Source organism: Gavia stellata, unplaced genomic scaffold (assembly GCF_030936135.1).
Source record: "Gavia stellata isolate bGavSte3 unplaced genomic scaffold, bGavSte3.hap2 HAP2_SCAFFOLD_61, whole genome shotgun sequence".
Taxonomy (NCBI): Eukaryota; Metazoa; Chordata; class Aves; order Gaviiformes; family Gaviidae; genus Gavia; species Gavia stellata.
Genome location: NW_026776479.1, coordinates 383,224 through 405,986, shown reverse-complemented (window position 1 = coordinate 405,986; position 22,763 = coordinate 383,224). Strand labels below are relative to the sequence as shown.

General features: G+C 39.6%; 1 pseudogene; it reads right to left on the bottom strand.

The window, feature by feature from the left end:
• The window catches only part of LOC132321011 (brefeldin A-inhibited guanine nucleotide-exchange protein 2-like), a 36,863-nt pseudogene extending 16,633 nt beyond the window's left edge, over positions 1-20,230 (bottom strand).
• Positions 20,231-22,763: the final 2,533 nt, after the last annotated feature.

Sequence of the window (22,763 nt, the reverse complement as noted above, 5' to 3'; positions counted from 1 at the left end):
AACTCCAGCACTAAGACCCACACCCCAACTTAAGACTTTATTCTATACAAAATAACTAATTTAGCCCTTTACTTATGCCACATGTTATGACCTATTCACTGGAAGTCAAAGCAGCATACTCTATTAAGTCACTTTGCCTGTAAAAATGGATGGAAAATCCTTCATGTTCTCAGGCTGACATCCTCAAAACAAAACTAGCCCTCACCAACTTGATAAATTAATAACTTACTGTTTCTTTATCCTTATACTAAAGGTTGCAACTTCAATTTTCAGGCAAATCAATTTTGTTCCTATTTTGATCTAGGAAACTTGCAAATAGCACGGAAAACGCTGAAAACACCCCCACTGTGCTGAAGATTGAGAATTCACTAATTTAATTCAAATTAATACCAGCTATTCTGAGTAAAAGCAGAGTACAGCTGGGGATACTGGTTTCTAGTGTGCACTACACACAGAAGTCCTCATTTGGTCTAAATGAGGATAGGTGACTATAGATCATGACAAACTCTCTGATCTCTCTCTTTTTCAAACATTATCACAAGGACTGTGGCATTTACCAGCCTCTGAACTATGGCATGCTACTTGATAGGGTGACAAAACATAAACCAACCCAAAACAAAAACCCACCTGTTGTTTAGCACATAAACCCAAGAATTTAACTTGAAAAGTAAGTGCCACCTTCAGTTATTCTACTATTTTCCCCCCACACTTCTGTTTCAAAAAATCCAAAATCTAGTTTCCAGTGCTGCTCTGCAATGGTGCCAGATGCACTTACACAGCTATGTTTCCATCACAGAAGTATCAGTATTAAGTAATAACTGAGCCAGTTTCATTCCAAATATCTATATTAGCGATTCTAAATGTAATTCATGAATTGCACAAAGATGTTTTCAAAAAGGGATCTGAACTCCACTATTCCATCCTGAAAGTTACTGCAATAGTTCAAGAGCACTGTGGTCTTTCCAGTTTCTAGTTCCTTCTTACTTGGTTTACTACACTTGGTTGCAATTGCATATTCTTTTGTCTCCTTCATTGCAATTTTCTTTCCTTCTATTTCTTCATAGATTGTGGATAAATACTCTACTGGCAGGTCTTTACTGTCATTGATTCCTCGATTCATTTTAATGTATTGCTCCTTTGTCATTTTATTCTTTACCTGTAAAAAAGAATGGAAGTTGGGTATCAGATTTTGAATGCAAGTTCCAGGGAACTTTGAACTTCTACAAGTTTGGGTTTTTAATTTATACCTGTGGACTGTGCAAGTCTGTAGTCAGCATTATAATAAGAGTACGCCAAAACATAGGCGGTGTCAGCACTAGCAAATAGTGTTTGCCTAAGGGAGGAAAAAAAAACAAAACAGGCTTTTAGAGCCCTAATTCCTCAATCCGTTAGCTCTATTTCTACATGCAAGAAAAATACCCAGAAGGGCTATGCATTCAACTAAAGAGCTAACAGAGCCTGAAATTATTTAGAAGCGCATGAAGCCCCAAGTGTTTTAAAATGCAAAGAAAAAGGGAAAGAGTATAAAAGCATCTTCTTCTCAATGTTGAAAACTAGCAATGACCAGAACTTTCAAGTACATTCCCAAAAAATTATACGTTATCCTTCTTTGGGTAATCCTACAAAAGCTAAAGAACACCTTATTTTTTACTCCCAGGGTTTCATGAAGAATTATACAAAACCAACCCAGTGATGCACCAACAGGACTAAGGAATGGGAATGAATTAAGCCTTAACACCTAGCTAAACTTCACTGCTAGTTAATTGCATTAGAAACAATAGCAACACTGCCTGCTTGATGTCAACTAACATATACATGTTTTGTTCAACATCTAATGGGCAAGCAAAAACACATGTAACATCTTATTAGCTATTTATGCCATGTATGTTTAATTTTAGCAATTGCTACTGCTTATTACTGTTGTTTACACTTGACTGATCTACATTTGTTTAAAAACAGAACAGCTAATACAGAGACAATTTAACATACATTAGGGGCTTCCCTCTTCCAATAATTCCTTCTAGCAAGTATTTGGGATTTAATGAAATGTCAGCATCAGTATACTTTTCATCCAAAGTTTCCATTTTGCCTAGCTGCTGAAGAGGTTCAGCACCAATATTAGCAACGAGATCTGCTTCTCACACAAGCCTGTAGAAGTTCCTGACCTGATATGAGTGTGAGTTGCACCTTGTCCCTAAGGGCCACAAACTACACTGCCATTCTTCAAGCACTTATCCAATACAAGGTTTTGAATTACCGTTGGTTGCATTCAATATATCTAGCAGCAAACTTCTCCATTAATCTATCAATCTTCTGGGCTTCACCTGGCAGACGAAAACCTTCCAGGAATATACGTAGAGCAGAGACAAAGTCTTTTCCACAGAAATCAAGCTGGTCTACATAGGCATACATCACTTCCTTGTTAAACTTGTTGCTTTCCCCCAAGAAATTCCCCTACTTGAGTCTAAAAACACAAGAGACAGTTATTACTGTGTAATCCAACTGCCAGATTTGCAAGACAGTTTATAGTACAAGAATTGCACAGCTGTCACTTTTGTAAGACTGATATACTTCACTGAGCAGGCAGAGCAACCATTAGAAGGATAAGAAACCAGTCTCATTAGAAAATGCCTTTAGTCTGCATATTCTTGCTTCCCTCACTCCCCAAAGCGAGATCTGCATTACTGTAGAGCCAAAGAAAGCTGAATTGTGCCCAATTTCACATGTAGTGGAGAATGCTTTGCCACTGCAGTAACATGATATTCCTTTGCTGGCAAGATACTGTTAATGCAAATAAAACGCATGTTCCCACTTACGGGAAAATCCCTTCAGCACTTTATTGTAAACACAGCTACTTTACTAAAAAGCCTGGGACAGCAAGTAAATGAAAAGTAGCATTGGTATTAAGTACCTTCATTAGAACCCTTGCACTTTCAGTTATCTATTAATGAAATATGAATTAAAGAGAGCGTGCACACAGACATCAGAAGACAGGGGAGAAGATGATAGAGGCAAGAGTATTAATTATCTTATAATACATGTAGTCTTACAGAACAGAGGCGCTCTTCTTGGTGCAAAAATTGTGCAATGTCCTCTGCTGTAGTGCCAAGCATTCCCTGCTCCTGTAGATACTGTATTCCTCTCTTTGGTTTTTTATTAAACCTACTCAGACAAAAACATGGGGAAACTGAGACATACAACTGGAAAATATCATAGCCTATAGAATTTCAGTTTTACAGAGCCCTTCTAAACCAAAGATTCTGTGCTGTAGCTCTATGTCTTTTTTCCAACTAGAAAAGAGTAGAGTCAAAGAACATGCAAAAAATGTTTTAACTATATCACACCATAGGCTACATCTCAAAAGGTACATTCAGTTGCTGATAAGCTTAAAAGTTATTGCTGGAAAAACTCACTTAAAAACTGACCCTTTTGAAATATTAAAAATTAGAGAGTTTCCATGAAACGTTAAAAATTTTGCTGTTAAAGACCTTTTTATAGCATTTACAGACATAACGATCTTCAAATTAATGAAAAAGTAGTAAATGGACAATGATTTAATTCTCCAAAAACTCTATTTCAACAAAAGACAACAAATGGTTTAAGAGCTGTAAGACAACACTAAGCCTGCCTGCTCAAATCAATTTCTCTCTAGGTGTACACACACTTTCCTCTCTTGTGCAGTTGAACCAACACAAAGGAAAGCTGTGAAACCACCCTCCTCTCCATCCAAGATTTTACTGAATTCCTTTTAACTACTACAGCCTCCAGCATTAGCTCTTGAGAACAGCAGGCAAGAGTCTTCAGCATTAAGATCAATTTGTAAGTGTCCCTGCAGGTTTGACTGTGTAAGACCATAACTAACAATATGGTTGTACTCATAGTTTTTTTTACTAGTGAAATTTTCCTGTCATACTGGACTTACAGTTCTATCCCATGTTCAATCATTTCCTTTTGTTGCTTCATGACTTCAAATTGCTCAGGATCATCTGGGACAGCAGTCTGGGTACCAACACTTCCAACTCCTGATGACACAGTGGAGTCCAAGGAACTGACACTACTCCGTCTCCCTCCACTCTCAAGGCATTTACCTTCAGCCATTTCCTGTTCAGATGGTTTATATGAACCTATTTATAAAGAAGGCAGGACTTAAAGTTATCCTGTTCAGTCAAAAGCTTTTAGTTGTAAAATTTTAGTAGAAATTTATGAGTCAATATTCATGTTTTACCATGTATACTTTTTGACAGTCTCCACTACATGAAGATGCTGTATCGATGCAATTCTAAAATAATCATTCAAAAGACAGAAGAGCAGCAGAAGCTATGGAGAAATTATTGCACTTCAACTTAGTAACTGCAAGATTTGCCACGTCTTGTTCTATACAAGCCAGCTTTTATACTGTAGACAATGTCCCGGCTAAAGCTCTTAAAAGAGAACCTGGTTATTTGAACCAGACACCTGGAGAGTAGGTTCCTGCAACAACATTAACAATTGTTTGTAAATACGTCATTTGTATTAAAAAAATTGTTATGTAAAAACCTAGCATCAACACTTCCAAATAGCTTCTAAACACTGAATAAATACAAGGACAAACTTATTAAACGAATTAGTCTCTCCATAAGGAAACAACCTTACCCAAGCTAGCCTGATGATTGGGGTTCACATAAAGGTCTTTGCTCCATTCTACCATACATTTTAAAATAGAAACCAAACATTCAAGTCCTTTTTTCCTCAGGCTTAGTTCCTAAAAAAAAAAAAAACACCAAACACAAAACCAACCAGAAACAAACACCAAAACCACAAACCAATATATGTATATCTACAAGTTTTTAGAAGGAAGGCATTACATCACACCATTCAAATCTTAAAGTTCGTCAGTTTGGGGAAGTCTATTGGTTATACAAAGTTTCTGCCCCTTGACTACTTAGGTTGGATACATCCAGGCCAAGGGCAACCATAACCAGACAGACAACAGAAGACATTCCAGCTGCTTTAAGCAGATTGTCTATTGACAACTGATGAGTACAACCAAGGGGCAATATACACCAAATCCTAAATGCAGCTTTGTTGTATGAATGATTATGACCATCCAGTAAGCCTCTACAGTGTCAGATCTCTCCACAAGCAAGACAAGTGTCTCGCTACCTCAGGTGTACAGTAAACAGTTCTATTCAAAGTCTGAAACAAAGGTCTCCTGGTTTTCACTTCCATTTTCTGGTCAAAGGACCACAGGGGAAAAAAAGAAAACAAAAAACCAACAATCAAGCAAGCATTGATACAATTCTAATCGAAGGTGTGAGGTGCACTCAGCTCTGACACCAACGCTGGCACCAAGTTCACTTCAGCCCTGAAAGCCATTAGGCTGGGCTAGAAAAACAGTGCTATAGGCAAGGCCAAATGTCAGAAATACATGCTCTTACTGAAAGCAGTCTATACTTTACTCTCCCTCTAAGGACTGGGAAAGTACAATTTTAAAAATAAAATACTTGTGGTGGAGATAGGGCATAAAAAATTTGCAAAGCAAACACAAGACAAAGGTACTGCTGGTTCATAAGTCCCAGAAGGAAAGCCACTTGAGTAAGGCAGAGGAAAGCTCATTTGATTCTCTCTTCCATGGCAGCCCAACAGAAGAGCCCAGAGCAAGCCTCGTGTCACAACGCAAAAATGCGGCAAAATCACAAAGTAAATTAATCGTACTGCTTCAGCATCCAACTGCAAATGAGCTAACTAATAAAAAGTAAGTAACATCAGTAGGTTACAAACAATATGAATTATCAATAACTATGCAGAGACAGCACCATTTATGAAAAAATAGTACCTTATCTTCAAGGCTGTTTTTCTTACCTGTAAAGGCGTCATTCCCAACTCATGCCCACTTCCTCCCTGTGCGATTTTGGACAAATCATTTACAAGGCGTTCAAATATATTAGCAGCGTTTAAATCACAGTCATAGTTAACATAAATATCCACTACACACTGGGCATCTTGAAAATAAAAGAAAGTGCAAGTATTAGGATTCAGTGCAACAGCATTTTTAAAAAGAATCAGCCAGTTGAAGGAGGCAATGGGGATGAGTCCAGACATTTAACCTAAGCACTATGGGATCAAATTCAATTTTTCACACTTAAACATTGTACGTGGCATTTGTCTTCAGAATCATTTTCATCTGCTGCCAGAGGAAGTGACTGCTTTTCACAATAATGGAAATACCTGCACAAATTCTTGTTAAAGTCTGAATCACCATCCATTTGTGTTCAAAGGAGCTTGAAGAAGTCTCTAGAATATTCAGGAAGATCTCTTTGAAGAACACCTGTAAAATAAATGAGGTAAAGGACCTGATGATCTGAAACTTACTAGAACCATATCAAACGTACAAATTAATTTCTATTCAATAATTTCTCTTGAAGAATATAATCTCATGCATATTAGCATTTGAACACAGTAGAAATATACTAGTTTAGTAAGCAGACAAAACTAAGACATTAAGTTCCAGCTGTCTTTTTATCATTGCAGTATTTTTATTTGATAAGTACAGCATCATCCAAATGATAGATAAAAAGTCTCTCACCTCAATCTGCATCTTTAAATGGGTCTTAAAATTCGAAAGCAGAGTGAGAAAGATGGCAAGCGAGAGCTCAAATACATCAGGAACAGAAGATACTCCATTTTTAGATAATGCTACACAAAGATATTGCTTGATTGCGTTGATGAACATTTCATGTGTCCTGAAAACTGGCCCAGCATTCTGCAGTACTGAGAGAAGAAGCTGGAGAGACACTATCTTAGAACGCAATTCATGGGATCTAGAAAAAAATTCAACATTATTTATATTTTTATTGTATTTCTGAATACATACTTCTATTCAACATGAGCACTATAGCATTTTTTCCATGTCAGGAAGAAATGACTGCTATTCCAATTCATTTCGACACGGGGAGCAGAAGGGGTAGAAATCAGCCTGGAAGTGATTTTGGACAACATCTACCATCTTAACTTGGATATTTTCCAGGAGTATTAACATCTTCGATTAGGATATTAAATGCAACTCGGTGCTACTAAGAAGCATTTTGCCACTCCCCCATCTAAAGCTTCACAAATACTATAGTCAAGGCCACTTCAACCAATAAGATTAATAAGCCCATTACAGAAAAAAAACCCCAAACCCCTCAAGTATTACATTTTTGATAATTTGAAGTAAGTTTTAACCCTAGATTCATCAAGCTAATGAAACAAGGGCCTGACAGGTGAATTTTGAATACCTGCTTTACTCTACAGCAGCTACTTAACTGTCTCCAAAAGCTACCTGAAGAAGACAGTGTAATAAATACAATCTCATTACTTGGGATCTGGTGGTCCATCACCAAGTGGTTTCATGGACAGCTTGCACAATGACCTGAACACAAGGAAAGCACCCTTTTGTAGAACATGGGAAAATTTGGCAGCAGCTTGATGTCCAGATACATCTGTTTCCTTGAGAGCAAGAAAGGCAACATTAGATCCTTAGTGAGACAAAGGAACAGAGTAATTAGGAAGATTCCACAGCTCCTCTGAGAATTAGCTACAGATTAAAAGAACAGTACATTTGGCAAAGTTCAAACTAAACCTGAACAGGACTACAAGTGATCTGGATCTTTTCACACATGTTGACTGACTCCTCCCTTCCTCCCCTACCCTGTATTAAAATACAACTATCATAATAAATTTTAGAACAGTTGTTTTCAATATCTACTTAAATTGCAGTTGCTGCTTTGTTTTCAAACCTGAGCAGGACACATACATTAAAGCTTCTGTCCCTTCCTTCCCCAAAATCCCACTGTATTAGTTGGCACAGTAAAAACATTTCTCCTTTCCTAAATATACATTAGCATCCAGTGAAGTTATTTACCAGATTATCAGTGGAGGAAACAGATTGCCCATCGTCTGGTATCCCATTTGTTTGTACATTTTCGTTACTAGAGCCAGAAAGAGCAATATCTGCAGTCTCTAATGCAGGTAGAGCCTTAACTGTTTCTGTTATCTGCTTTTCTTCAGCCACTAAAGGGGAAAAAGGAAAACCGATTAAAGTCACCCATTGAGCTTTTTTATCCCATGACTTTGTGAAGCTCTACAGTCAAGTGGGACAGAAGCAGCACTGGTAAACTAGAAAGTTTCTCAGCTACCAGCAAAAGAATAATATTGTGAGACAATAAAAACCTGTTCTTACTGCCTTAGTAGGTGTTCTGGACAGATACTTAGTAACTAAAAATAACTCACTCCTGTGATTATAAAAGCATGGAAAAGTTTGGCAATACACATGCATCTGTTTTACTTTAGAAGATTCTGCTACCTTTCACAGCTGACTTGACCACATCTTCCAAGATGCCTTTAACCATTTCCTTTCCTCCATCAGTTGTTTCCTCTAATGAAACACACAAAGAGATAATTTTGATTTTAGTACTTTTGTTTAGGAAGATGATTAAAAGGAGAAACATGACCGAGGCAGAAGGGTTAAAAATGACAGATTTTCTTCAGTAGGTCTCCTCTAAAGCCATTTCCAAGAAGTCATGCAAAAATACTCACTGATGTTATTTCCATTGTTTAAATCAAAGCATTGGTATTTTTAATGCAGTGATTTTGTCATTTGTACTTATCAACTGTTAAAAACTTTTAGTTTTGGAATCTCCTACGTTCCTAATTTAGATACAGTATATGCTTATGATAAGGTCTTCATAATACACATTATTTTTACCACAGGAATTCAATTACCTCAAAGTGATTCTGTCACTCCCCACGTACCATGATTATTCTCTTCCTTTTCTTCCCCTTTACCAACCTAATCAAGTCAAATTCCATTATAATTCTATATACATAAACTTTATATATAGTTTTACTAGAATTCTAGGGAAAACATGAGCCTTTCTTCAACGGTTATAACGGTGCAGACAGAAGCCAAGGATGGCCTGTATACTCTGAATAACTACTGAGAAAATGCAAGCGTGATTTGAGCCAATAACCCCAGTCACTTCTCCCCAAAACAGCCTAAAAGAGAATTTTCCAACAGAAACTTTGTAACTGAAAGCAATAGACACAACCTATTCTTGTTCACCTGATGCTGAAAGAGTCAGATCCTGCTCCAACTTCACGTGTCCATTTTCTGCCCTCTCAGGCTCACCGTTCGTTAACTCCACACTTACAGGAGCACTGGCTTTGCCTTCCTGATAGCTGTGCTTCAGCTGACCCATTTTTGGAGACCTGGTCACCACTTGAATTGCAGGAGATTGGGATTTTTACTGATTTGTTTTTTCTACTTCTCTGGATTCTTGTATCTTAAAAAACCAATATGAAAAAGTTAATCTAAGGCACAAAACATGATAAGCGAAAACAGATTTCTATGATGACTGATGTTCCTTTGTGAATTCACATGTTAACAAGAAAGAAACAGTGAAAATATAATCACTTGGCCAGTCAAATTAAAAAGATGCGCTTCGAGCTTATTTTAAAAGCATCCCATCATTTGTTTATACAAAGCCATTTGGCAGAAACTACAATGTGAAACCTTGTTATGAGCAATAAGCTTCATATTTTATTTTTAATCAGTCAGTATGCTACACTGCAGGATTTGACAGTTTTTTTAAAAATTACAAATCGATATCCAACTACAATGACAGGCCCATAAAAATAATAAAGTTTTCTGTTCATTTGTCAAGCCTAAACATTTGAGATGAGCAAAAGTAATAGTTACATACAGCTCGATTTTCCATCCGTGTAAAAATGACATTTAACATCTGCGTGAGGGTAGCTTTGGCAGTTGTCTGATTAATAAGATTTTTACTGGCCAGATGGATGTTGTAACAGGTTCTAACAGTCTGAAGAATTGTTCCTTCATGAATTTCTATATACGGACATGTTACTGCAGTGAGGAGAGCCTGAAAAAGTCCATAACACAGTAAAAATGAAATCTGAGTAAGTAGGCAGCAATAAACTTCATGCAGATCTTCCATAATAATCAGTGGGTTTGTTATGAAACACATTAGCTGATTATAAGACATCATAAGGAACTTCTAGTTCTTATCATTTCTTTGACATTTCAAATCAAAGAAAGTTTAACAGAACTTCCATTTCTGTTCTCTCCTGAGCTGTTAAAGTGTTTTATCACAACTAGTTTTCCACTAAAGGAGATATTCCACCTCCAAACAAAACAGTTATCATGATATTCTACAGCTTCATTTCTGTGAAAGGGCCAATTGGTCTATACCACCATCAGATTAGATTATTAGAAGGTTCACCAACTTCTAACATCAGCTATGTTAGCCCACTGGGACTATTATGCCTTGTTGAGAAGATACGCTCCAGATCTCTCTGGAAAAACGGACATAAGAGCAGACAGACTAGAGCAGCAGGCCATGATACTGCATCACAGTTACAATGCCTTCAGTTGAAGGCTGATAGCAATTCATTGGCCTAATGAATATGGGCATTACTAGCCTAGAAGATGAACATCGAGCTGTCTGCAAGATAAAGTATCCAGGCCATGGCTCATCCCAGAAAGAAGGACAAACATTTATAAAGTAGTCCCTTATGTTCTGCTTCGCCAAGAAGAAATACATTTCACACACCAATTCCGACGTGGTGACAGCCTCCCTGAATTCAATGACACATCTAACAGCGTGAGAAATGAAGAAACTGGGCCCTAAGTAGTGCTTTGCATAAAATCTTTTTCAGTTACAAAATCAAAGACAGAGAAAGCAAATTAACATTGCACCAGAATGAACCAAATAAAATACCTTAATTATCTGCAGCTGTACTCCTTCATCTGTTTGAGGACCCTGAAAGCAATTGCAAATGGTTTCAACTATTCGGTCAATCAGTCGTTTTCCAGGAGCTCCACTGTCTGGAGCATTGCCAGTGATATGTCCATATGCAATGAGTTTCTAGGTAGAAAGAATGCAGGTTAGACAATTATATGCTATTAAGTAAAAGACAGTTAAGTACAGCATAAAAAGGGGGTTTTAGTCAGCATACCTCACTTAACCAGTTATAACACAAAAATTTAACACCATCAGTAGTCTGCCTACCAAATACTTGGACTGTTCACACATCAGGACAAAACAGATTCAGTAAGTGATAATACAAGCTTTTTCCACCCAGACCACTTCTTCCTATGGTAAGCAGACGAAGTTTTTTAACATCAATCTTTGTACCTATTCACAACAGAAAGGTTCTGTTCTTAAGATGCATTTGTTTTTTCTGTAAGAATCTAAGGAGGAAGAAGGTAGACAGATTCCAGAGTCTGACCTCCCATCACATCAGCACTACAAGAAACAGCATGGTAAATATTCCTTTTGGAGCACCACAGGTGAAACATGTTTACTGAATAATGGAAGCATTCATGACCTTCAATAAAGGCTTGCTTCACTACAGAACAACAGAGACACACTTCTGACTTTGACAAGATGCACTTTCAGCCAAGCCTGATAATAACCCATTTTGCATGGTTTATGCATCTAAGTAGGCATAGTGGGTATCTGCCCAGCTGTATGTACTCAGGACAGTATTACTTCTTCACTCTAAGAATGCCAACAGCACACAAGATTTTTGCAACTGCATGTTTGTCCACTTCACTCTGTCCAAGTTTAAACAGAACACTTACCTGCAAACAATCCAGGGAAGTACTGACAATGCGTGGAGACTTTGACTGGCAGGCCAGTTCAAATGGAAGGAAATACTTACCTGCTTCAATGAAGTTTGCTTTTGGTGGAGCAGCAGTGCCTTCTCTAGGTCAGATAAGAAGAGTTATTATTTTTTCTAAACATGTATATCACAGCAAACTACACTTCCTCCTTTTCTAAATTTAAAGCTGAACAGTACATAGCAGCATACAAATGTAACGCAAGTTTCTCGCACACATACTTTCTTAAAGTTCCATTTTCTTTAAAAATCACGCAAAAAACACTTTACATTTATTTATATTGCATCTGATCTTTTTCATATATTCTTCAACTTAACTCTTCCCTCACTACACTCTAACGCTGTCCCACTACCTGAAACACTGGGAAACTCCTACACAACTTAATGATAGAGCGATCGAAGTTATTCTGAATTAAACAGGGCCCATATGAGGAATACTAAGCAAAGAGAAACACATTTGGGTTCTCATTTTAAATCATAGCACAGTGCTGGAAAATTGTTTTAAAATTTGGATTTAAGTAATATTTCAATTGATATTCTTGATCTAGGTAGTTAAGAGCATATACTATCAAATAGAGGATACCTACTGCTCTTTATGATTTCCTATCAGGCTATATTAAACCCAGTAAAAGGATCTGAAAAACTAGCACCTTTTAGAAGTTCTGCAATTTTTTCATAGTGAAATTCGGAGGCAGTTATGGCTTGAGTACCCATAGCCACAAACATCGTGTAATTGGAACACATGGGCCATATCTTGTTTTTGGCAGAAAGGTGTGTAACTGGGTATTCACAAACTCATTGCCATGATGTATATACATTCTTACATTTCCACTATTAAATTATTCCACTTGCTGTTTTCTGGCATAGTTTACAACAGTTAATAATTTACCTTTGCTTTTCCAGCTCAGTTTTTATTTCATCTGGAAGAAAGAAAAAAAAAAAAATCAAAGCATTTAACACCCAACATAAACTATCATTAACACAAATAAGGAAAATGTAACAAAGCAAAACTGTTTCAAACCAGAAGTCTTACACTTCAGTATTTGTTATTCCTTTCCTCTAACATCTTCAGCTTCAGAAATTGTAGACAGTTACACCATTTATTGGAAGGCATATCTCTCAACTTCTACATGAAAAAGCTAATTTTTCCAAATATTTTTAACAAAAGATGTCTTTAGAAAACACAGGTATAGTATGCAATTTTTTTTCAAGAGTAGGTCTACATCATAGAGAGCTCAGGTCTGCAGAAGTCTTTAAGCCACTGCATAAGCCGTAAGCTCAATGCATTAGACCTTCCTGTTAACTACAATGATAGTTAGCCGCTTTTGTTAAATGTCACAATATGACATCAGCTGAACAAACAAACTCTCCGAGAGAGAAGGAATCTTAAATGCATGCTGTCATTTTGCCAGCAGAGCTTTTTTTTTTAATTACAATTTTTAGGGAGCTTTTCATAAAAATCAAATACAGGGAAAAAAGTATTTCTTTCATTTCTATTGTATACAGGAGCAAATCCGAAAGATCCTAGTATGGCTTTTTGAGGATTTCTAACATATCACCATGATGCACAACACAGACCAGAACTGCACTACACCAGACACCGCATAAGCACATACTTTGAACACTGACAAAAAATATCAAAAATAGCACACATAGTAAGGCTGCACAGCTACAACCATGTGGAATCCTGTCCATGCCACCCCATCTCACATGCCTGCAAATTATCATGCCCACAAAACTTGTTTCAATTGCAAAGCTACCAGAAACAGATCCTTCACTCAGTACTTGTTCTCCACAACTCTGGAGGGGCATCATTGTTTGGTATTAGATGTTCAGAGCTCAGATGATTTCAGCCCTGTCTGTGAACCTCCATAATTTCTTCTCTCTCAGAAGCATCAATACACAAAACATACCAATGAACAAGGACTGCAACAAACACATATTACAGTTTTTTGCACAATCCTGTTATTCAATGAATGTTACAAGAATTAATCCTTGCGGAGTATGCCTATTTTGTAACATTACTACCCCTATTTTATTGAGAAAATGGAAGCAAAATGCAGAGGAAACCTGTATAACTACAAGCTGTGAGTGATATCAACTACATCCAGGATGGGGACTTGCTATTCTGTCTGCCATCTCTCTCATTAATGAAAGCCAACACAGGCAGCAGTCACGAAAAAGGCAGTATGACATCCATTAGCAATAAATGATATAACAAGAACTGAAGGAACATTAGCCACCCTATAGTCAACAAAAGAATAGACAACAGAAAAATTGAAGAGTCACAGGCCCACAATGCATCATGGCTCTGCTCAGAAGCCCACCATTTTCTAATCAAGTCCATCATGCAAACAACCATGCCCAGTAGTTGTAAAGGAGAGACAATTTTCACTTTCCAATATTGCACAAGCCAGTGGCAAGGCAACAAGCTGAGCCAAGCGCAAAGCCCCAGTGCCTGAGATTTCAGAATTAGAAGTAACTGCAGCTCTGCAACACTGCAAACCCAGCATCGTCATCCCCTAATACTTCAGGCTTCAGCTGGTAAGGAGAGTCCACAGAATGGAGACTGTTGATAAGAAATAACCACGGGTCCCCATGCCAAACAGATAGACAATGCGAATCTTAACACAGCACCACTTCTTGGATCGCTGTTTTCTTCATTCCAGTATCCAGGATGGCTAGTGAGAAGTTCAAGTCAGCAAAATTTGAATTCAGTCCTCTTGATTTTATTGATTTCCCATCTTTAACACCATATTATGATCCACAGAGCTACTGAGGATAACATATACGAAAGGACCCACCAATTTATCGTGTCCCTATTTAGATCTGTCTTCCTATTAGAGCAGTGTACTCCTGTCACCTACAGGAGCTGGTTACTTAAAACAGAGTTTTCTGGGTAGCTTTACACATTCAGAATGCTTAGTCCTGCCTCCAGGTCTTGGCAGAGAAAGGCATATTTTAGCTACAGCCAGAATCCCAAGTACAGCAGGATGCCACCAAGGTGGTCAGCTATACCACAGTTAATGCTGTATTTCAGAAACCTTGCAGAACTAGGGTTTACAGTTTTTTCTCTTTTTTTTTTTTTTTAACAATTGCAAAAACTCCACACTTTCTGAACTAAGTTTATTTTTTCCAAAGCAGAAAGACTGCCCAAGTTGGCCAAGTGGACCTCCTTGCACTAAAAATGATAATTTGTCTAGTTTGGAAATAAAAGGCTTGCTTAATTTGATAATGTTTTGGTCAGGTCAGACCAGACACCTTTTGAATACTCACAGGTATTTCTATAGCATATGAAATAGAAAGCTATTTTACCTATTAAAAAGTTGCTGCCAATTTTTTTCACCATTGGCAGATCAATAATGTGAATATCATCAGAGATACAGTAAAAAAATCCATATTTGATACATCTAGCTCAGTGAATGTGAGTTTTCTTTAGGGGTTTTCTTGTTTGGACAGTCACCCACTTCCCACTCCTCCTCAGCAGCTGCCACTTCAGAAGTTGTGGCAAAGCCTAACTTTTGTGATCCTTGAGCGGAAACTGAAACCTGTTCAGTGTCCACTAGTCTGGCCAGCTTATTACTCAAAACTTGTCTCAGTTAATCCAGCTCAGTTTTGGCATCCTTATTCCCACTGCACCCAGCCGATGGCAGAAGGAAAATTGAAGGTCATATACACCATCTTCATTCTATCATACTATTTGTGGGAGGTGGACAGCGAGGACCTGTTGGGTGGGGGGGTCCCTTGGAGGGGGGTCTCTTGGACAATTTGACTCTCAGAAATACTCCATACATTTAAAAAAAAAAAATCTAACCAAGGCCTGACCAAGCTCCCCACAATTTTATTATATAAAGGTTTTTCTAAAGCCATATAAAACCATCTGCACCACAACAGTATTTTAATAAATAATGCTGGCCAAAAAGAATAAATGAAAGGACAAAAGCAAGTTACAGGCATGCCTCTGCTACTGATTGCATCAAAATAGTTTGGAAATCTCCACACTTGAAGCACTCATTTGGTGGTCTGACCACCAAAAGTGAGTGAAACAGAAATTGTTGCCTAATTGAAGTCTGTTGCCAAGCCCTGACCAGGCACAGTTAGCTTCCAGAATCCTACTGCCACTGTCACTCTCCTCTTCCAGTCACAGAATTAAGGGGCACAGCTCAATTCCCTTCCACAGCTACAGAACGCAGCCTGAATTTTGGTCAACGTTTGGTTATCACAGCACAACACTGACGCCTCACTTGGTGCTTTCAGTACTAAAGCTAAGGCCAGAATGTGTCGGCACACATCACATCTACTTCAGTCAGAAACACCTTCAACTCTGGGCACTACGTGTGCTGCCCACTCGACACAAGCCTTTCAGCATTCCTACCAGGCAACACAACTGGAACAACAAGCAAGGCCTTGCAACAATTTCTTCCAGAGCTTCTGGCCATAATAAAAGCAGGATGAAGCTCATGCTGAGAGTAACTACCATTCTGTATTAGATGGGTGGTTTGCTTGTATTCAAAACTATATATTAAAATGGAGGAAATAATTGCCTGCCTGCAATTAGATGCAACCTAATGTACAGTCAAGTTTGTCTCAGTGGAAGAAAACTCTTTCCTGTGCAGAAAAATGGCATAGCTTGTGTTAGCACAAGGGCACAAGCAATGTCTTTCCATAGCTTGTCAGAACACCAGACAGCAGTGCCAATACAAACACATGGAACAGCAGCAAAAGCTTCCCTCCCCCCAACCCGGTAAAGTCTACTGCATTGCCTAATTCCAGGCTGCCTTAAACTTAAATCAAAAAAAAAAAAAACCCAACACCCCGCATTTATTGATTCTATCGATCTATAAAGAACCCTTTAGAAAAGGCTGCCACAATGAAGCCAGATTAGCTCCTCTTTGACCCAGTGTTCTCAAAACATGCTAGCCAAAAGGCTACTGAACTCAGAAACACAGGCTCATTTTAGACGTGACATTTATACTCAGAGACTTCTTAAAACGCACAACTAGCTTCTTAAGTGAAGGCATGGTTTAAGAGATTATTATTTTTAAACTCATTAACAAGCTAACTAAACAAATTATGCTGTTTACAAACTTCAAAGATATGCACGTGGAGGTGCCTAGGCAAGCAAAGAAGGTCACATAACCAGGCAGGCTGCACAGTATATCATTAAAAACAATCCTAATAGTTTATGTGAGAGACCCAGGTGCACAATTAGCATTAGACCAATATGAACTGCTGTGATACACACTGTCTGTGTTCCACTGTAAATTTTTCAGGACAGAGATTATTTCAGTAGATTTACTAAGAACCATGTATACACAGAGCTCAATGCAAATGCTTATTAAGCAACTATTTTTATACAATACACTCGCTGTCTGTTGAAAACAACTTTTCTTAAAAACACAGTTTTCTAAAGCAGAGCAGAACAGCTTCTCTGTTTAAAAACCTCCATTTCTTCCACTCTCTCCTGGGGCTTACTGGCACTAAGAGTACAGGATACAACCGTTACACCTACCGATGAAGCAAGAGACTGAATGAAGGAATCTATTCAAACTGTACTTACTCAACATTAACACTGTATATTTCAAAGGAGGGGGTGGACAGAGAAAAAAAAACACCAAAAAAACCACCACTGGGAACTGGTTTTGTTCCTTTTCTTCCACACTTCTCGTGTTTAGGTCCTACATGAGCCTATGTTACTTCTCATTTCTACAAAGTCATGAAGATATTTTGCAGTCCAAAACTGTACAGTATTAGTCCAGTGAAAGGTGTATTACTGGGAAAGGATGAGAAAAAAGGGTAAGAACAGTTTAAAGTTAGAACGATTAAAATTATTAGAACAGATTAAAATTAGAATGAAAGAATACCTTATTTCCTATATAAGAACAACAACAATTTTCAGTAGTAATTTACTTAATTTCTTAGGAGTTGAACACACTCAAAACAATAAAGAACTCGTAAAAGAAAACAAGGGTATCATTCCCACAGTTAGAAATATATTCCTCTGTCTCACTAAACAAAAAATTTAAAGCATATACAGACACACTACTGCAGTAACGCTACAGCAGAAATTGTAGAAATAGCTGCAGGTTAATTTACATTAGGCAGTTGTAGAATACACCAGTTCCTCTCTAGTCAGAAAAAAGATGCATCGCAGACTTCCCTAGTACCAAGAGCAGGTATCACTTACACATGACCTGTGCCTATGTTGACTGGTTTATAAATGGTACAATACCTCGAGACTCCATTAAAAAGACCGTTGTATAAATAAGATGGCACAGCAAATGGAATTTAGTAAGAGGTAGAAAGGGATTATTCGAAGTGTGACATGGCGAAAAGAAAAACCAGAAGACAACAGCTGACACAATTACCAGTTTCATAAAGTTAACTTCGCATTTCTCTCAAACTGAATTAATTATAGAGTTAACTGGACTTTGTTATGGATGAAAGGATCTTCAGTGTTTTGAAGAATAATAATAATAATAATAATAGTTTGTGTAGATTACGAAGTTCGGTCTGAATTCCTCAGACTGCAGTAATGTTCTTCCCATGTTTCCTAGCACATTTACTGTTGCACAGGTCTTGATAATTAAGTTAACACTTTTGAAACTGAAGTCACAGTCTTAGTTAATATAAAGTATAAGTTCAATTAAACCTAAGTATATGTAAACAAAACTTATTTTTTCATTTGAGTAAAAAAGAGCTTAACCTAAACAGAATGAAATTTGGGAAAAAAAAAAAAATCACACCTAAGTAAAAGAAACCACATTCATATTGGTAGCTTAAAATGGTGCAAAAACATTCACTAAATATAACAGAGATCCTTTAGTACAGTAATCAAGGCCCTGCTAGGGCAGGACAGTTGGGCAACAGGAGGTTATCTATTCATGCTGACCTCTGCTTTAGCCCAGGAAAGCACATGGACTTTTTTTTCCAAGCAAGGCTAGCAAAAAAAAAGTCCATCATCACAAGCATTAGCTACCCTGAAATGTACTGTACCTTAAAATATGCAGACATAGAATAGTTATAACCCAACATGCAAATGCTAATAGGTGGCTATTGCACAATACCCCTCTCCCAAAATCATAGTCTTTGATGTGTTAACAAAGATAAAGACCTTCACTAATCTTTCAAGGAAGTTCCCTTTCTCACCCGCTAAATATAATTACATAGCAGCAAAACAGGTTCCCAGTCCTGTAAATGGGTTGGGTGCATGTTGGGGTTGTTGGGGAAGAAATCAGGAAAAGGAAGCAAGTAGGAAAAGTAGTCTCTAATCGCTGGAGCACACGTGTTAATACTATTGCTCACAATGTCAACTTCAAATAATAATAAAAAAATACCCTTCTATCTGGTTACCTTTCTCTGGATCTACTATCACTACAATTAGCTCCTACAAATTTCTTGAAGATAAGGATTGTGGGAAGGAAGATAGAAATGACAGCTATTTTTCAAGCTAGCTTTCACTGCGCATTGGACAGAATTTGCATCTGCCCAGTCTCCTTACATATCCAAGCTGTCTTTTCTTCTGTTCTGGACACAGCAAATGTTCCCAAATTAAAGGAAAAATATTGGTGCAAAGCAACCAAAACTCTAAGAGACATGTCACTTTTGCAAATTAAGAAAGGCCACTGAGAACTCCAACCGTAAGAGCTATACTGCTTTGCCCAGCTTACTTCTTCCGCTTCATGACACACCATATGTTTTCATAACTTTAACACAGAGACGTATATCATCAATTTGTACTTGCAGAAAATTTCAGGACCAGTCCACCAACTTCACAAAAAGTATTTTCAGTTCTGCAAGACACCACAGACATTGCGTATATTTGGCTATGCTGCTAACAGCTTTTAGCCAGTCCAACCACGAGTTGGAGATAAGATGTCAGATTACTAGCCTTGGGAGATTTGAGACTCCGCAAGTCGAGGGCCTTAAACAGCCTGTTTCCTATAAAAGCTTATAATCAATTTTCTCAAAATTGGTTCTAAAGTGACAAACCCAAGCCCCTTTTGTTTCATATCGAGACCAGAACTTAATTAAAGAGATATTTGGGGGTTCCCCCTCGTATTTGCGGGTCTCGTGTTGGAGAGAGAACTTTCCCCCCACTCCAAAGTCCCGAGCTCAGCCGGGGCCCCGGCCGGCAGCCTCGCAGCTGGGGGCCCGGGACTCGCTCGCACCCCGCCGGGGATCCGACGTGGCAGAGGACACCACCCGGGGCGGTAGCACGGCCTCCTGCCCCCGCCGGACAGGGCGAGCAGGGATTCTTCCCCCCCCCCCCCCCCCCCCCGCCGCCAGCGGTGCCCTCTGCCATCCCCCCAGGCCGGGGAGGGGTCGCGGCTCCCAGCCCGGCGCCCGGCAGAGGCGGGGGAGTCCCGCGGGCTGTGCCGTGCCGTGCCGTGCCGTGCCGTGCCGTGCCGTGCCGGGCGGACTCACCCAGCGCCACCTGGCAGGCTCTCCGCAGCTGTCCGTGCGGGGGCCGCTTCGCTTCCTTCTCTGCCAGGATCTTCTCCAGGGCCCGCGACACAAACATGCTCTTGGTGCGGGCGTCCTGCTCGCGGGCCGGGGGCTGCATGGCGGGGCGGCCCCGCCGCGGGGCAGGCAGGGGGTCGCCGGGGCCGGCGCTCAGAGTCTGCGGCCGCGCCGCGGCCCCATCATCCGGAAGAGACGCACCTCCCTCAGCGGCCGCCACCGCGCCACCGCCACGGCGCCGCCATATTGGCACCGTCACGTGACTCGGGCTACCACCCCGCCTTCCCGCGAAGACCTCCGACCCCTTCCGCGGTGCGGATAGTGACAGGCGGCGAGGGATGGGCGGGGCTTGCGCAGGGGGCGGGGCCCGAGGCGGCCTGCTGCCTCCCCGGGGCTGGGCTGCGGCGGCCGCAGCAGTCCCGGCACGGTCAGCGCGTCTCGCTGCTGAACAACGAACCACGGCTGTGATGAACTAAAACTAACGCCGCCTCCCCGCAGCTTCGGGCTTCTGGCGAGCTGCTAACCTCTTAGTGGCGATCAGCGCGCTTCTCTGCGCGGCTGTCTGCAGGCGGGGCCTGCCCGGCATCACCAGCTTCCCCGGGAAACGGGGCTCCCGCACACCACGCGCGGGGCTCCTCCCCGCTTTTTTAAAAAAAATTGGCCCCTTTTCTTGTCCCTGCACTTTCTGGGGGCAAAACCCGACTACCTTCCTTGCTGTAATGCAAAACGCTGAAGTGGAAATTGGTCTGTTGGGTCTTGGGTACGAATTTCAGTATCAGAACTGCAAGTACAGTTACTGCTGCAAATATTTGTGTTGATTAAGTTATAATTCCTGAAAGGGAAGTCACTTTAATATAATACTCATCATACTTCTAATCTAAGCATCTCAACATTTGCATTGTCACCACCAACTTTCACAGAACGAGTCGTGTAAAGAAGCAGTGAGAAAGTACATGTGAAACACACAAAGTCGTACATTAAAGAAGAATCACTAAAAATTAAATTTCAAGTCCCAGAAATTGAGTCTCCTCTTATAACCTTATGCCCAATTGCATCTTCTCCCTTTACCCTTTGGCCTGTGTGGTAGGGTACCTTACACCCAAAATCAAATTGTGGACTCTGAAAGCATTTGCTTTCATCATTGCGCCCAGCCAGAGAGAAGAAAGCAGGATTATTGGACATTTTAATGTTTCACAGCATAATACTGCTATCATAGTGGGAACAGCAAGGCACTGAGGAGATTGCCCTTTTTTTATGGCCTTCAAGCTCAGATGGGAATCAGTCTTGTTATATTCCTCAGACCCAGTAGACAGAGCCCAGGATGAGCAGAGCTTTCCCAAGCTTCCTGGCAATTATGCTATTTCAGTGGCTGAGTGACACGCCACCAAGCACACCACGCATCTCTAAGCTCCACAATCCCTTCATATATTTATTACTGCTTTTCAGAAAGACCACTGTGAAGCCCAAGTGTATGGGGGAAACCTCTTCATCAACAGTGCTTTCAATGGGCCCTTTGTGGGTGCATGGCTGTCCAGGACACAGCTGGGGAGCTGAGTTCTGCTTTTGGCACGATTTGTTGGGTGTCCTTGGGCAAGTCCCTTTTTCCCTGGGTCACCTGCATAAAGGATCATAATACTAGCTCACATGAAACATTCCGAGACCACTTTTAAGGAGCTAGATCCTATTGTATAAGAAAACACCAGCAGATGTTAAGGATAATGTCCCATCTATTTTTATTTGGAAAAATATAGAATCATTAAAATCCATTAGCCTTTATCCTTCCCTCTGAAAAGCTTTTTTGTATACATAGTTTTGCTGTCCATAGCTGGGGAGATTTAACAAGGCAAGTTTGAACCCAAAAAAAGTCACACTGTACTGAAATGTGCTGTCAGCTATCCACAGGTGCACACCATATGGCAAAAATGTGGTTATGAGAAGGTATAGCTCCAAACCGTAAATACATTCATGTCAATATGCTCTGATACACAAGCTGGGTCACTGGGATTTTTTCTAGTCTCGGCTTTTGTCAGATGGCTAAAGCTTGCTTGCCTCAATGCCTGTTAAATCAGAGAAGCTCAGTACGTGCAAACACGGAGGTTCAGACTAGTCTGAGCAAACCAGCAGAGATAGAAAGAACAAGTATCTCTGGAATCAGTCACCCGGCTTAGCAACCACTACTACCCTCCTTGTTTCTTGCCTCTCCACATTAAAATTCCTTGGAGTGGGAAAGCACTTTGTTGTATTTGCAAATTAATATACTACAGCCATGTTCCTTGTACATATTAAAAAAACCTGCAATTAACTACCAAGCTGGCTAGCCAATTGAAGAATAGATTTGATTCTGTTTTTTCACGTTACCAAGCCTATTTAATTTAAGGTTTGCAAAAAGTAGACTTGATGACTCCTGCTTTGTTCTCTCCAATATTCAAACCATTGCAAACAGTAGTGTAAAATATTACCAAACTATGTGCAAAATAAATATACTATATTCGCTACATAATAAATAGGATGAAAACCAACAGGGAATCAGATAGCCTTTTGATGTGGACTTTGGGACCAGAGTGACATAGACGACTTCAAAACCTGAAGCTCAACCCCATTTTGTGTCAAAAACTTCAAGGAGAAAATTTACGGAT